General features: G+C 41.4%; 10 non-coding genes across 10 annotated transcripts; all 10 read left to right on the top strand.

Annotated features, from left to right (window-relative positions):
• The first annotated feature begins 7,563 nt into the window (after positions 1 to 7,563).
• trnav-aac (transfer RNA valine (anticodon AAC)) lies at positions 7,564 to 7,636 on the top strand. The gene has a single exon. It is a non-coding gene; the product is annotated as a tRNA-Val (tRNA).
• Positions 7,637 to 8,837: 1,201 nt separating this feature from the next.
• trnav-cac (transfer RNA valine (anticodon CAC)) lies at positions 8,838 to 8,910 on the top strand. Its single transcript has one exon. It is a non-coding gene; the product is annotated as a tRNA-Val (tRNA).
• Positions 8,911 to 10,804: 1,894 nt separating this feature from the next.
• trnav-aac (transfer RNA valine (anticodon AAC)) lies at positions 10,805 to 10,877 on the top strand. Its single transcript has one exon. It is a non-coding gene; the product is annotated as a tRNA-Val (tRNA).
• A 123-nt stretch (positions 10,878 to 11,000) lies between these two features.
• Positions 11,001 to 11,073, top strand: trnav-cac (transfer RNA valine (anticodon CAC)). The gene has a single exon. It is a non-coding gene; the product is annotated as a tRNA-Val (tRNA).
• A 752-nt stretch (positions 11,074 to 11,825) lies between these two features.
• Positions 11,826 to 11,898, top strand: trnav-cac (transfer RNA valine (anticodon CAC)). Its single transcript has one exon. It is a non-coding gene; the product is annotated as a tRNA-Val (tRNA).
• Positions 11,899 to 12,276: 378 nt separating this feature from the next.
• Positions 12,277 to 12,349, top strand: trnav-aac (transfer RNA valine (anticodon AAC)). Its single transcript has one exon. It is a non-coding gene; the product is annotated as a tRNA-Val (tRNA).
• A 319-nt stretch (positions 12,350 to 12,668) lies between these two features.
• trnav-uac (transfer RNA valine (anticodon UAC)) lies at positions 12,669 to 12,741 on the top strand. Its single transcript has one exon. It is a non-coding gene; the product is annotated as a tRNA-Val (tRNA).
• A 1,579-nt stretch (positions 12,742 to 14,320) lies between these two features.
• On the top strand, positions 14,321 to 14,393 carry trnav-uac (transfer RNA valine (anticodon UAC)). The gene has a single exon. It is a non-coding gene; the product is annotated as a tRNA-Val (tRNA).
• A 433-nt stretch (positions 14,394 to 14,826) lies between these two features.
• On the top strand, positions 14,827 to 14,899 carry trnav-aac (transfer RNA valine (anticodon AAC)). Its single transcript has one exon. It is a non-coding gene; the product is annotated as a tRNA-Val (tRNA).
• A 123-nt stretch (positions 14,900 to 15,022) lies between these two features.
• trnav-cac (transfer RNA valine (anticodon CAC)) lies at positions 15,023 to 15,095 on the top strand. The gene has a single exon. It is a non-coding gene; the product is annotated as a tRNA-Val (tRNA).
• Positions 15,096 to 15,333: the final 238 nt, after the last annotated feature.

Raw genomic sequence — 15,333 nt, 5'->3', positions numbered from 1 at the left:
TCAAGGACTTCGCCGTCATAATCGCTGAGTCTGTAGACCGGGGGTTGGCGCGGGATACATGAGGATACAGTGAAAAACTCTTCTGTGTAGTTCTGCTCATAACCTTTGGCAAACGGACCTCTCACTTTAGAAATCCTGACGACGTCGCCGACTTGGAACTTTAATACGGGTTTCTCGGTCTTATTCTTCTTTACATCCCCATAAAAGTTTTGAAACACTTGACCCTCATTGACTCTGCTGACGTCCACGGGTCTCATTCTGATACTGCGATGATAACTGGTATTGTACCCTTGAATAATGTCCTGTAAAACATCTATGTATCGTCGTGAATTGGTAGCCGTTAAAAATCTCCACATGCGACTTTTTAACGTTCTATTAAATCGTTCAACGACGCTGGCTTTCAAATCGGTAGCGGTAGAGAAATGATTAATGTCATGCTTTTTCATGAGATTTTGAAAATGTTTGTTAAAAAATTCCTTCCCCTGATCCGTCTGCAATTTCTGTGGGACACGCCCCTCTTCGAGTATAGACTCGAACGCTTTGGTAACCTCAACCCCGCTCTTATTCTTCAACACCCTGGTCCACGCGTGTTTGGTGAAAACGTCCACGCAGGTCAGCAGATATTTATGACCGTCATTATCCTTGGCATAAGCGGTCATGTCGACCAGATCAGCCTGGAACTGAGTATCGATTCCGTATACAACCACCCTATTTCGTTTGTATTTTATCGGCGCTGTTTTGTGTAATGTGTAAGCATCCTCACCAGCCAGCCATTCTGAAACCCGTTTATCGCTTAGGCGGACTCCGCTATCTTTTAAGACGGCATCTTTTAATCGTTTTTTACCCCCTAAAGAACCTGGGTTGGACGGTGTATAATAAGCCTTTTTCATGAGCTCGGACATGATGATGATGATGTTTCACCCGCTGTGAAAGAATGAGAGGTACGGATGATTTGAATCAATCTTTTATTAAAAAAATATGGATATAATGACGTTACAGAATATACAGGCTAAGTAAAAATGGTTATAATGACATGTCTGTACACGCTAGGTAAAAAAATGAATATAATACAACAAACATTAAGTAAAAATGGATATAATCATGCTACATGCACACTCAAGGTTAAAATGAATATAATACAACATAGTAAAAAAAAATGGATATAATGACGTTACAGTCTAAGTAAAACGGATATAATACAACGGTCTAATCACAATCTAGCCAGAATAAAAAGTCGCGGAACACAAACATGTTTCTGTTTAGGACATAATCGGTAAACAGTTCAATAATTTGGTCGACGTTGTTAATCAATTGACGACGTTCGACCATCTCCTCATCATCAGTGTCTAACCCCTTTGACTTTTTGACCAAATGGATACATACATCAACTACAAACGTGAACATGGATAACGTATCATAGACACCGATGTCAGACTGTGAACCGTACAGCCAATCGAGAACCTGTTTTATCACATAGAATACTTGTTCGTCATCGTCAAGACATGCGGAGATCATAGAGCACCATGTATTGTTACGACCCAGACCTCTTACATTTATCATCATTTTCTTGAGATTGGTCTCACGTGTACTGTCGTCATCATCACGTAAAATTTCAAACGGGGAATCGGATGCGTCCTCAATAATCTTGTTCATAAGACCGATGATCTGGTCTTTGTAATGATCTTTAAACATGGATGCTATAAAGTGTGTTATACTCCCCACAACGCCCATGTCGGAGGAGGTTTGGTCACTCCCCATTCACGATGGAGAGACCTTCCCAGAGATCAACGACGTCGTAGATGATCTCCTTGCAGGGTTTGTCCAGAAGTCTCCCCCTGATTTCTTCTAGCTTGGCTGTGATGAATGGTTCGTCTTTTAATTCATGCAGAATACCCCCGACTGTTCCTTGAATACGGTGGGGTCGAGATTTTAACCCACACCGGTTGAGGATAATAGTAATGATGGTATGAAAATTGGGTTTAAACAGCTTGCCTGACAGTTCATCAAAGTGTGTGTCGAAGAAGTAGTTGGGAGGGTCAAACAGGCAGGAATGCTGCAGCTGGCTAGGATGATCAATCGCACACCCCTCACATTCCTCCTTGAGCTTATCACCAATGAGATGTTGCAACAGCACCACGACCGCTGCTTTTATGATTTTGAATCCAACGTCGCTGAAACATCCGTCTGTAGCATCTAAATTGGGTTTAGCATCGGGGTCGTTGCGTCCGTCGGACTCGTAAGTCAGGTTGTGAGATCCAAGCTTTTTGTTGGATGGTGGTGAAGGTTTAGTGCAAGCGCAGTCGCACTCGATCTCCAAATCCCAGTCTAAGCGACGTTTGGTAGTTTTAGTCTGAGCCCAGTCGTTTTCAAAGCACGGTGCCAAGGCTATGCGACGTCTGGTAGTTTTGGCCGGGGGCCAGTCTTTGTGGAGACCCGATGGTCCGGCGTCGTCGGTCAGAATATGGTCGATCACGCTATCGTCAGGGTCGAGAATGCTGCCGAAAGAGATACCGCAGCTGCACACGTGTGTGGGTTCTGGACCTCCGTCTTCAGCCATGGTTTATATGTGTTTGCTCGGGAGGGTCTGGTCGCTGGAATTTATGAGGTTGTAGAAGAGGGCGGAACGTTCTAGAATTTTAACCACGGTTTATAAAGACGCTTGGGAGGGTCTGACAGTCGAGCTTTAGGATGACTGTAGTGAATGGGCGTGGATGGCTTAGTAAACGAACTGCTGCGCGCGCATCTCTCGGGGTGGAACAGCTGCACTTTGATTTTGTTGTATCCGTCGTGCAGGTCACACCATTTGAACATTTTGTTGATGGCTGAAAAAACACTAGTCAGCAGATTCAGATCGCACCAATTGAACACAAATTGCATTTCGTACAGATCGTGATGCTCGTTAGGCCGGATAACTCCTGATCGAGTGCTGTCTAGCTTTGTCTTGTCTTTACAGCAGAATATGTAGACAGAATCATTCGGCTTCTTTTTAGTATGGTCACCTACCACACGGTACCGGGTGTTTGGGCTTACACCGTCCCACTCGGCAGTGTACAAAGGCTCTTCGCCGATGTCGTGCAGATCCTTCCAGACAAACGTGTAAAATAGAGTCCAGTCTTTTTCAGGAAATACAACACACGGATCTTCCCCAGGCTGAAACTCACCCACGCCGTCGGCGGTGTAGAGTATAACAATTCGTGAGGGTTTATGAAATTTGTACCCGAATACACGGTTACTACACATCATATATTCAGCTTGAGTCCATTCCGAAGTTTCATGGAGAAAGTTTGTCAAACGGACGTGTCCAATGGCCTTTCTCGGTGCCATAGTCAGACTTTCCATCATCTTGCTGGTCAGCGCCATCTCTGGGGTTTTAGGGGAGGATGAACCATCCATGCTCATGTAGCTCATGGTTCTCTTTCTGGTCTGGCTACAACACACAGTCCCTATTTATATAGCGTGCTCAGGAATGCCAGGATATCGGATAACACGCACACACTCACAGACAGACGCACACACACACAGTGCGGAGACTGTCAACTTTAATCCAATTCTTCACCATAGTGAAACGGTAAGATGATTTTACTTTTGTAATTCTAATCTATTCTAATCTATATGCGACATTAGAAAAATTATTTTCTCACCCCGACACGGAGGGGATTTCCCACACCAAGAAGTTATTTCCCCCCGGGGTCAATAGGTCAAAATCAATGGGGCAAAGACAACTGGCAAAGACAACTGGCCACTTCATATATCATACAAAGGTCAATAGGGTAAAGACAACTGTCAACTTGATCGATCGATAGGTCAAAGGTTAATCCCTAAATTAAGCGACCTCCGGAACAACCCCTCCGGAAGGTCAAAGGTTAATCCCTACATCAAAGGACCTCCGGAACACCCTCCGGAAGGTCAAAGGTTAGCTCCGCCCACCTGTCAATCATAGGGTCATAAATCATTTTGACATAAGCCGAATGGTTATAACTACTCACACTGCTTGCAGGGCAGATTATGGGAAGGAGCCATCTTCTAAAAAGCACATCCATCTCATCAATAGGTTTCTGTAGTGTAGTGGTCATCACATTCGCCTAACTTGCGAAAGGTCCTCGGTTTGAAACCGAGCAGAAACAGTGGTTGGGGTCTGACAGAAAATTTATACTGTTTGCCACGCTAGGTGAGTGTAGCGCTCATTTCCTTTATACGCTTTTTAACTCTCTTGGGTCGTTTTTTTTCCACATAGCAGCAACATAGACTTAAAATACTCCGTCATTTTACGTCATATAAATAAAATCAATACATGATTATAAACTATAGAGGGTCTTCTTTTTTTGTGTACACTCACATTAACATCAAAACCGTGTGCTTTTGTAAAATGAAGAAAATAAACAGGGTGTGCTTTCTGCCTCTCTGTCTCCGTTAAATTTTTTTCTGGTGCACGTCTCTAAACTTAAACAAAGCTCAGCGAATACTATTCACACAAGCACGAGCAATATATCTTTATAATCATTTAAGTTTGTACTTTTAAAATATCTAATTCAAAACTAAAATAAATATTCTCTGTTTATGTAATCTATTAAAAAAGAGAGAGGTGTCAGCCGATCTCATTATCGTTCTCTTAGCTCATTATTCTGCTAATCTGACACGCCCACGGAGAGCGCGCGGTATTCAAACGCAAATGATCTGAAGCAACGCATGCAAAGTGTCAACGCCCCTCATAAACGCGATAACACAACAAATGTAATCATCAGATTAATGTAGCCTACTATTTCTTCTTGCGAGGCTGTGTGAGGAGTAATCCTGGGACATTTACCTCAGAACATGTGCTGTTTTTTTTTCATTCCGAGGAGCAACGGATCCATCTGATAAGTAAGTTCTTTATTATTATTGTTCTAATCGCGATATCATAGTGTATGTAAACCGCAAAAAGACTGTTTAAATATGAATCGCGTCTGTGTGTGAATGAATGAACTGAACAGTTTTTACCAAACCCTATTGCTATACTGAGATGAGTGAAAATCGACTGAAATATGTTGAAATAACGTTAAAATGTCTTTGTATTAGCAACGTATTAAACTGCAAATTAAAATTTATGCCCTAATATAGGCTCATAAAAACAACAAACGATATGCCTATGTTACAGACGAAATATGAAAGACAACATTTTGTTGACTAGTTTTGGATAGATTATTAACTGTTTAATGTAAAATATGCTACTGCCACATTGAATAAGCTTTTGTTCACCAATTTCTGCTCAAATGTTATATATTACGCTATGTTTGTTTTGTCAAAAATAAAGTCATCAAGTAGGATGCTATTATAGTGTTTGTTCCAATGTAGGCTTTATTCAAACTAATGAATCCTTAACTTTGAAATATGTATGATAAAATGTATAATTTAGTTTTTACAAAGAAATATGAAATATCCATCTGAGAAGTAAGTTTTTTTATTATTGTTCTAATCGCGATATCATAGTGTATGTAAACTGCAAAAAGACTGTTTAAATATGAATCGCGTGTGTGAATGAATGAACTGAACAGTTTTTACCAAACCCTATTGCTATACTGAGATGAGTGAAAATCGACTGAAATAGGTTGAAATAACGTTAAAATGTCTTTGTATTAGCAACGTATTAAACTGCAAATTAATATTTATATGCCCTAATATAGGCTATCATAAAAACAACAAACAATATGCCTATGTTACAGAAGAAATATGAAAGACAACATTTTGTTGACTAGTTTTAAATAGATTATTAACTGTTTACTGTAGCCTAAACTATAGACTACTGCCACATTGAATAAGCTTTTGTTCACCAATTTCTGCTCAAATGTTAAATATATTAGGCTATGTTTGTTTTGTCAAAAATAAAGTCATCAACTAGGATGCTATTATAGTGTTTGTTCCAATGTAGGCTTTATTCAAACTAATGAATCCTTAAATTTGAAATATGTATGATAAAATGTACACTTTAGTTTTTACAAAGAAATATTACACTTGAAATATTGTTATTTTAATTGTTGCTGTAATTGTAACCTTTTTAATAAAATAGCAAATAATATATTTACAAGGTAGATGTAAACAAAATCTTAAAAGGTCAATATAAGCCTTCTCTTCAAATTATTTGTATTGTGTTTTATTAGTGACAAATTTGGGGAGAGGATACATATTCAAAACTTTCTGAAAATACAGTATGAGAATTAACTACACAATTACTAGAAATGTTCACCTTGGATATTATACAATTTGCAAGCAAAAATACAAGTGGAAAAATACTATTTTTTTATAGATGTTTCCAACTGTGAACCAATTTTGTAGTATATATACACATTTCTTTTCTTGTGTCCTTGTATTCTTTCTTGTGGCTCAGTGACACACCTGTGGAAAGCTCATTATGCAGGCTCATTAAGCAGGTCTTTTGTCTTCACAGGTGTGAATCAGACCATTATACATGAGTCACGCCCATTTCGCATATTGCCTTTCCAAACAAAAAGTGTTTTACTAAATTTAAATCAATGTATTGTTTTATGTGAATGATTTGGAAGGATGATTTTCAGATCATTTTGAAGCAAAAATCCTAGGCGAGAACATCAATTAGTCAAAAGTCTTGTGGACACATATTTAGTATGTGTTTTGTGGCCTTATTTCAGAGACTTTAAGTTTTAGTTTTTTCAATAACCATGCACAAACAATATTCTCTCAAAAATACAAACATGTACATACATCTTGCTAACATATTATGGTAGCCCTGTTTGTGCTATATAGAGTGAATTTACACCTTTGCCATTAACATGTTTATAAATAACTGAAAAAAGCTCAAATGTTAGAGCATGTCAGAACACCTCCAGAACCCCAAAAACACTTTGGACCCCAGAGGGTTAACAAGCGTGCACCTAAAGATTTATGTCTGCCACCTGAAGACGTGTTTCCGTAGTGCAGAGGTTATCACGTTCGCCTCACACGCGAAAAGGTCCCAAGTTCGAAACTGGGTGGAAACAGTGGGTGGTTTTTGCAAAAATTTCGTATGCGATTTTCTGTTGAGCAGGTCAGTACACTTGCAGGGATGTTTGTGGTTTAATCTCTTTAGAAAAGGACAAAAATAAAACAAATGACCGTTGAGGTTTCCTGTACAGTAATAAAAAATGTTTGGTCTGCAAACAAAATTAGCAGCTTTTTGCCATTTTTAAAACACTGGGCAGTCTATAGTTTCAGTCGCTTTTGAACAAGCGTACCCCAGAAGCGGTGGGACTGACGTCCAAATCAAGTTTCGGAAGTGTAGTGGTTATCACGTTTGCTTTACACGCGAAAGGTCCTCAGTTCAAAACTGGGCGGAAACAAGTGGATGCGTTTTAAATATAAATGCTGCAATTCGCTACAAAACCCTTACTTTTGAGACAGGTGAAGGCCATCGTACCAAGGAGCTGTAGGCAGACTGCCATGCCGAATGACACTAGGTGGGTGCCGAATGACCTCTGTTCTGTTGTTTGTGGAATTCACAGACTGTCACACTGCTTGCAGAGCAGATTATGGGAAGGAGCCATCTTCTAAAAAGCACATGCACCTCATCAATAGGTTTCTGTAGTGTAGTGGTCATCACATTCGCCTAACACGCGAAAGGTCCTCGGTTCGAAACCGAGCAGAAACAGTGGTTGGATTCTGACAGAAAACTTTAACTCTTTTCCACGCTAGGTGTGTGCAGCGCTCATTTCCTTTATATGCTTTTTAATAAGCGTGCACCTAAAGATTAATGTCTGCAACCTGAAGACGTGTTTGTAGTGTAGTGGTTATCACGTTTGCCTCACACGCGATAAGTCCCCAGTTCGAAACTGGGCGGAAACTGTGGGTGATTTTTGCAAAAAATTCGTATGCGATTTTCTGTTGAGCAGGTCAGTACACTTGCAGGGATGTTTGTGGTTTAATCTCTTAGAAAAGGACAAAAATAAAACAAATGACCATTGAGGTTTCCTGTACAGTAATATAAAATGTTCGGTCTGCCAACAAAATTAGCAGCTTTTTGCCATGTTAAAAACACTGGGCAGTCTATAGTTTCAGTCGCTTTTGAAAAAGCGTACCCTAGAAGCGGTGGGACTGACGTCCAAATCAAGTTTCGGAAGTGTAGTGGTTACCACGTTTGCTTTACACGTGAAAGGTCCTCAGTTCAAAACTGGGTGGAAACAAGTGGATGCATTTTAAATATAAATGCTGCAATTCGCTACAAAACCCTTACTTTTGAGACAGGTGAAGGCCATTGTACCAAGGAGCTGTAGGCAGACTGCCATGCCGAATGACCTCTGTTCTGTTGTTTGTGGAATTCACAGACTGTCACACTGCTTGCAGAGCAGATTATGGGAAGGAGCCATCTTCTAAAAAGCACATGCCATGATATCACGTTCGCTTTACACGCAAAGGTCTTCAGTTCAAAACTGGGCGGAAACAAGTGGAGGCATGTTAAATATAAATGCTGCAATTCGATACAAAACCCTTACTTTTAAGACAGGTGAAGGCCATCGTACCCAGGAGCTGTAGGCAGACTGCCATGCCGAATGACCTCTGTTCTGTTGTTTGTGGAATTCACAGACTGTCACACTGCTTGCAGAGTAGATTATGGGAAGGACCCATCTTCTAAAAAGCACATGTGCCTCATCAATAGGTTTCTGTAGTGTAGTGTTCATCATGTTTGCCTAACACGAGAAAGGTCCTCTGTTCGAAACCGAGCAGAAACAGTGGTTGGATTCTGACAGAATATTTAAACTGTTTGCCACGCTAGGTGGTAGCAGCGCTCATTTCCTTTATATGCTTTTTAATAAGCGTGCACCTAAAGATTTATGTCTGCAACATGAAGACGTGTTTCCGTAGTGTAGTGCTTATCACGTTCGCCTCACACGCGAAAGGTCCCCAGTTCGAAACTGGGTGGAAACTAAGGGTGGTTTTTGCAAAAATTTCGTATGCGATTTTCTGTTGAGCAGGTCAGTACACTTGCAGGGATGTTTGTGGTTTAATCTCTTTAGAAAAGGACAAAAAGAAAACAAATGACCATTGAGGTTTCCTGTACAGTAATATAAAATGTTCGGTCTGCCAACAAAATTAGCAGCTTTTTGCCATCTTAAAAACACTGGGCAGTCTATAGTTCCAGTCGCTTTTGAACAAGCGTACGCTAGAAGAGGTTGGAATGAGATCCAAACCAAGTTTCCGTAGTGTAGTGGTTATCACGTTTGCTTTACACGTGAAAGGTCCTCAGTACAAAATTGGTTGGAAACAAGTGGAGGCATGTTAAATACAAATGCTGCAATTCGCTACAAAAACCTTACTTTTAAGACAGGTGAAGGCCATCGTATCAAGGAGCTGTAGGCAGACTGCCATGCCGAATGACACTAGGTGGGTGCCGAATGACCTTTGTTCTGTTGTTTGTGGAATTTACAGACTGTCACACTGCTTGCAGGGCAGATAATGGGAAGGAGCCATCTTCTAAAAAGCACATCCCTCTCAACAATAGGTTTCTGTAGTGTAGTGGTCATCACATTCGCCTAACAAAATTAGCAGCTTTTTGCCATGTTAAAAACACTGGGCAGACTGTCACACTGCTTGCAGAGCAGAAACAGTGGTTGGATTCTGACAGAAAATTTTAACTGTTTGCCACACTAGGTGGGTGCAGCGCTCATTTCCTTTATATGCTTTTTAATAAGGGTGCACCTAAAGATTTATGTCTGCAACCTGAAGACTTGGATGTTTGTTGTTTAATCTCTTTAGAAAAGGACAAAAATAAAACAAATGACCATTGAGGTTTCCTGTACAGTAATATAAAATGTTCGGCCAACAAAATTAGCAGCTTTTTGCCATGTTAAAAACACTGGGCACACTGTCACACTGCTTGCAGGGCAGATTATGGGAAGGAGCCATCTTCTAAAAATCACATGCACCTCATCAATAGGTTTCTGTAGTGTAGTGGTTATCACGTTTGCCTCACACGCGATAGGTCCCCAGTTCGAAACTGGGCGGAAACTGTGGGTGTTTTTTGCAAAAATTTCGTATGCGATTTTCTGTTGAGCAGGTCAGTACACTTGCAGGGATGTTTGTGGTTTAATCTCTTTAAAAAAGGACAAAAATAAAACAAATGACCATTGAGGTTTCCTGTGAAGTAATATAAAATGTTCGGTCTGCCAACAAAATTAGCAGCTTTTTGCCAAGTTAAAAACACCGGGCAGTCTATAGTTTCAGTCGCTTTTGAACAAGCGTACCCTAGAAGTGGTGGGACTGACGTCTAAATCAAGTTTCCGTAGTGTAGTGGTTATCACGTTTGCTTTACACGCGTAAGGTCCTCAGTTCAAAACTTGGCGGAAACAAGTGGAGGCATTTTAAATGTAATGCTCCAATTCGCTACAAAACCCTTGCTTTTGAGAGAGGTGAAGGCCATCGTACCAAGGAGCTGTAGGCAGACTGCCATGCCGAATGACCTCTGTTCTGTTGTTTGTGGAATTCACAGACTGTCACACTGCTTGCAGAGCAGATTATGGGATGGAGCCATCTTCTAAAAAGCACATGCCATGATATCACGTTCGCTTTACACACGAAAGGTCTTCAGTTCAAAACTGGGCGGAAACAAGTGGAGGCATGTTAAATATAAATCCTGCAATTCGATACAAAACCCTTACATTTAAGACAGGTGAAGGCCATCGTACCCAGGAGCTGTAGGCAGACTGCCATGCCGAATGACCTCTGTTCTGTTGTTTGTGGAATTCACAGACTGTCACACTGCTTGCAGAGTAGATTATGGGAAAGAGCCATCTTCTAAAAAGCACATGCACCTCATCAATAGGTTTCTGTAGTGTAGTGTTCATCACATTCGCCTAACACGCGAAAGGTCCTCGGTTCGAAACCGAGCAGAAACAGTGGTTGGATTCTGACAGAAAATTTTAACTGTTTGCCACACTAGGTGGGTGCAGCGCTCATTTCCTTTATATGCTTTTTAATAAGGGTGCACCTAAAGATTTATGTCTGCAACCTGAAGACTTGTTTCCATAGTGTAGTGGTTATCACGTTTGCCTCACACGCGAAAGGTCCCCAGTTCGAAACTGGGCGGAAACTGTGGGTGTTTTTTGCAAAAATTTCGTATGCGATTTTCTGTTGAGCAGGTCAGTACACTTGCAGGGATGTTTGTTGTTTAATCTCTTTAGAAAAGGACAAAAATAAAACAAATGACCATTGAGGTTTCCTGTACAGTAATATAAAATGTTCGTTCTGCCAACAAAATTAGCAGCTTTTTGCCATGTTAAAAACACTGGGCAGTCTATAGTTTCAGTCGCTTTTGAACAAGCGTACGCTAGAAGAGGTGGGAATGAGATCCAAACCAATTTTCTGTAGTGTAGTGGTTATCACGTTCGCTTTACACGCGAAAGGTCCTCAGTTCAAAATTGGGTGGAAACAAGTGGAGGCATGTTAAATATAAATGCTGCAATTCGCTACAAAACCCTTACTTTTAAGACAGGTGAAGGCCATCGTACCAAGGAGCTGTAGGCAGACTGCCATGCCGAATGACACTAGGTGGGTGCCGTCCAAATCAAGTTTCCGTAGTGTAGTGGTTATCACGTTTGCTTTACACGCAAAAGGTCCTCAGTTCAAAACTGGGCTTAAACAAGTGGATGCATTTTAAATATAAATGCTACAAAACCCTTACTTTTGAGACAGGTGAAGGCCATCGTACCAAGGAGCTGTAGGCAGACTGCCATGCCGAATGACCTCTGTTCTGTTGTTTGTGGAATTCACAGACTGTCACACTGCTTGCAGAGCAGATTATGGGAAGGAGCCATCTTCTAAAAAGCATATGCACTGCATCAATAGGTTTTGTAGTGTAGTGGTCATCACGTTCGCCTCACACGCGAAAGGTCCTCGGTTCGAAACCGAGTAGAAACAGTGGTTGGATTCTGATAGAAAATTTAAACTGTTTGCCACACTAGGTGGGTGCAGCGCTCATTTCCATTATATGCTTTTTAATAAGCGTGCACCTAAAGATTTATGTCTGCAAACTGCAAGCGAAAGGTCCTCAGTTCAAAATTGGGTGGAAACAAGTGGAGGCATGTTAAATATAAATGCTGCAATTCACTTCAAAACCCTTACTTTTAAGACAGGTGAAGGCCATCGTAACAAGGAGCTGTAGGCAGACTGCCATGCCGAATGACACTAGGTGGGTGCCGTATGACCTCTGTTCTGTTGTTTGTGGAATTTACAGACTGTCACACTGCTTGCAGGGCAGATTATGGGAACGAGCCATCTTCTGAAAAGCACAAATAGGTTTCTGTAGTTTAGTGGTCATCACATTCGCCTAACACGCGAAAGGTCCTCGGTTCGAAACCGAGCAGAAACAGTGGTTGGATTCTGACAGAAAATTTAAACTCTTTGCCACACTAGGTGGGTGCAGCTCTCGTTTCCTTTATATGCTTTTTAATAAGCGTGCGCCTAAAGATTTAGGTCTGCAACCTGAAGACGTGTTTGTAGTGTAGTGGTTATCACGTTCGCATGCGAAAAGTCCCCAGTTTGAAACTGGGCGGAAACTGTGGGTGATTTTTGCAAAAATTTCGTATGCGATTTTCTGTTGAGCAGGTCAGTACACTTGCAGGGATGTTTGTTGTTTAATCTCTTTAGAAAAGGACAAAAATAAAACAAATGACCATTGACCAGACCAAGTTTCCGTAGTGTAGTGGTTATCACGTTCGCTTTACACGCGAAAGGTCCTCAGTTCAAAATTGGGTGGAAACAAGTGGAGGCATGTTAAATATAAATGCTGCAATTCGCTACAAAACCCTTACTTTTAAGACAGGTGAAGGCCATCGTATCAAGGAGCTGTAGGCAGACTGCCATGCCGAATGACACTGGGTGCTTCGCAATATCCCTCCTCGTCTCCTCATTCCTCTGTCCTCCATCCTATGTCCCGGAAACCGATCGAGCGCAGCCATCTTGAAGGACATCTCAATTCTCTAATTGCACCGCGAGGAGGCGAGGATCGAGGAGTGAGGAGGCTTCCAGAGGAGTCATGAGCGAGGATACACAGGTGTATCCTATGCGGAAGAGATTTATCGACTAAACGTGACGCGCGTATACATTCTCCTCCCCCTTCACATCGATCACAATCTGTTTTAATGTATACTTTACCTTTGCAGTTTATATAAACCACACATTACACATATTTCAACAGGGTATCTTGCTTTATTATCATTTATTATGAATTTCTTAAATAAACAAACTTCAACAACATAAGGGCAGATCCTTTGAGCGCTGCTGATGACGCTATGAAGTGACGCGCGAGTGATCAAGTATTCCAATGAATAAAAAAAGCTTTCATTCGATTCCTCCGTCCTCATTTTCTTTCCTTGCGTCCTTCCCTCAAAACCTACAGGGGGTGGAGCTGAGACGCTAGGAAAGGAAGCGAGGAAAGGAAACGAGGATGCACAAATAAGAAATGAGAAGCACCCACTAGGTGGGTGCCGAATGACCTCTGTTCTGTTGTTTGTGGAATTTACAGACTGTCACACTGCTTGCAGGGCAGATTATGGGAAGGAGGCATCTTCTAAAAAGCACATCCCTCTCAACAATAGGTTTCTGTAGTGTAGTGGTCATCACATTCGCCTAACACGCGAAAGGTCCTCGGTTTGAAACTGAGCAGAAACAGTGGTTGGATTCTGACAGAAAATGTAAACTCTTTGGCACGCTAGGTGGGTGCAGCGCTTATTTCCTTTATATGCTTTTTAATAAGCGTGCACCTAAAGATTTATGTCTGCAACCTGAAGACGTGTTTGTTATGTAGTGGTTATCACGTTCGCCTCACACGCGAAAAGTCCCCAGTTCGAAACTGGGCGGAAACTGTGGGTGATTTTTGCAAAAATTTCGTATGCGATTTTCTGTTGAGCAGGTCAGTGCACTTGCAGGGATGTTTGTTGTTTAATCTCTTTAGAAAAGGACAAAAATAAAACAAATGACCATTGAGGTTTCCTGTACAGTAATATAAAATGTTCGGTCTGCCAACGAAATTAGCAGCTTTTTGCCATGTTAAAAACACTGGGCAGTCTATAGTTTCAGTCGCTTTTGAACAAGCGTACGCTAGAAGAGGTGGGAATGAGATCCAAACCAAGTTTCCGTAGTGTAGTGGTTATCACGTTTGCTTTACACGCGAAAGGTCCTCAGTTCAAAATTGGGTGGAAACAAGTGGAGGCATGTTTAATATAAATGCTGCAATTCGCTACAAAACCCTTACTTTTAAGACAGGTGAAGGCCATCGTGTCAAGGAGCTGTAGGCAGACTGCCATGCCGAATCACACTAGGTGGGTGCTGTCCAAATCAAGTTTCCGTAGTGTAGTGGTTATCACGTTTGCTTTACACGCAAAAGGTCCTCAGTTCAAAACTGGGCGGAAACAAGTGGATGCATTTTAAATATAAATGCTACAAAACCCTTACTTTTGAGACAGGTGAAGGCCATCGTACCAAGGAGCTGTAGGCAGACTGCCATGCAGAATGACCTCTGTTCTGTTGTTTGTGGAATTTACAGACTGTCACACTGCTTGCAGAGCAGATTATAGAAGTGGTGGGACTGACGTTCAAATCAAGTTTCCGTAGTGTAGTGGTTATCACGTTTGCTTTACACGCGAAAGGTCCTCAGTTCTAAACTGGGCGGAAACAAGTGGATGCATTTTAAAAATAAATGCTGCAATTCGCTACAAAACCCTTACTCTTGAGACATGTGAAGGCCATCGTACCAAGGAGTTGTAGGCAGACTGCCATGCCGAATGACCTCTGTTCTGTTGTTTGTGGAATTCACAGACTGTCACACTGCTAATAGCACCCTAATAGGTTTCTGTAGTGTAGTGGTCATCACATTCGCCTAACACGCGAAAGGTCCTCGGTTCGAAACCGAGCAGAAACAGTGGTTGGATTCTGACAGAAAATGTAAACTCTTTGGCACGCTAGGTGGGTGCAGCGCTCATTTTCTTTATATGCTTTTTAATAAGCGTGCACCTAAAGATTTATGTCTGCAACCTGAAGATTTGTTTCCGTAGTGTAGTGGTTATCACGTTTGCCTCACACGCGAAAGGGCCCCAGTTCGAAACTGGGCGGAAACTGTGGGTGATTTTTGCAAAACTTTCGTATGCGATTTTCTGTTGAGCAGGTCAGTACACTTGCAGGGATGTTTGTGGTTTAATCTCTTTAGAAAAGGACAAAAATAAAACAAATGACCATTGAGGTTTCCTGTACAGTAATATAAAATGTTCGGTCTGCCAACAAAATTAGCAGCTTTTTGCCATGTTAAAAACACTGGGCAGTCTATAGTTTCAGTCGCTTTTGAACAAGCGTACCCTA

This window comes from Siphateles boraxobius, unplaced genomic scaffold (genome assembly GCF_051911475.1).
Source record: "Siphateles boraxobius isolate OS27281-9 unplaced genomic scaffold, OSU_SipBor_1 23, whole genome shotgun sequence".
NCBI classification, from domain to species: Eukaryota; Metazoa; Chordata; class Actinopteri; order Cypriniformes; family Leuciscidae; genus Siphateles; species Siphateles boraxobius.
The sequence above is the reverse complement of the archived record's forward strand: the minus strand, read 5'-3'. Positions and strand labels throughout refer to the sequence as shown.